Raw genomic sequence first — 1,052 nt, 5'->3', positions numbered from 1 at the left:
CTGTGTATATTAAAATAGTGTTAGCTTTACAACTATCTATATAAATGTTTTTAAAATCTTGAAAAGGTGTTTGGGTCATACTTTCTGAAGTACTTCACGTAAATCTGCAAATCTAGTCACTAAAACAAGCATTAATATAATTTACAATTTAGTCATGAGAGGGCAAAGGACTAGAAATGTTGTTGTGCTCTGTCTTTAAGGTTTATAAGGTACTTTGCTAACCCCAAATATTTAGTATCACATGGACAGACATTTTTGTTTAGGGAGACCTTGATTTTGTAATTAAACTGAGCTGAAAAATGCGAATTTGTTCAGCAGCCATGTGGTATCCCTTAGCCTGAGTTATCGGTTAATGAATGGCTACCCCTGCAAGGAACAGGTGAAGTTTGAGGTGTATGACCCACGGTGACCTTGAACATCCTGATCGAGGTCATTTTCAAGTCTGTCCGATACTGACTTCTTTTGTAGTGTGCTTGCTTCCATTCTGGCACTATTTCCACCCATTTCCTTCTCATTTCCCTCACTGCTGCAGTTTTAGTACAGAAGAAGCCAACTTTCAATTATTTCATTCATGAGAATTTGACAGTGGAATTCTGTGCTCTTCACAGTGAGCAGGGAAGTATTCAAACTGGAATTGTAGCAGAGTGAACTGTAATTCCAGGAATTGCAACTAGCAACACTTTATTTTTTGTTGGAGTTAAATCATTCCAAAGGCAATTGTCTTAATACTTCAGCCACCGATTTACAATGTTTTTATTTTCCCGTAGTTTTAGATTTTAATACATTGTACCCACCTTCATCTTACTGGAGTTTTGCCTTTTTTTTTTCTTTTTTAATAATACATCTTAAATTTAATAATCCTGCAAGATTTTTTGTATCCTGCCCACTCCACTTCTCTGCTTTTGATTTGTATACCCCTAAATCAATTAAAATGCTGACTAGTAGGTAATCGAGTCCATGTAAAACTCCCACTTCATACCTTTCCCACTGTGACACCAACAGTTACTGCGACTATAATAGTCCCATTGAACCAGCTCAAGGAAGGGAGCAAA

This window comes from Caloenas nicobarica, chromosome 2 (assembly GCF_036013445.1).
Source record: "Caloenas nicobarica isolate bCalNic1 chromosome 2, bCalNic1.hap1, whole genome shotgun sequence".
NCBI classification, from domain to species: domain Eukaryota; kingdom Metazoa; phylum Chordata; class Aves; order Columbiformes; family Columbidae; genus Caloenas; species Caloenas nicobarica.
The sequence above is the reverse complement of the archived record's forward strand: the minus strand, read 5'-3'. Positions refer to the sequence as shown.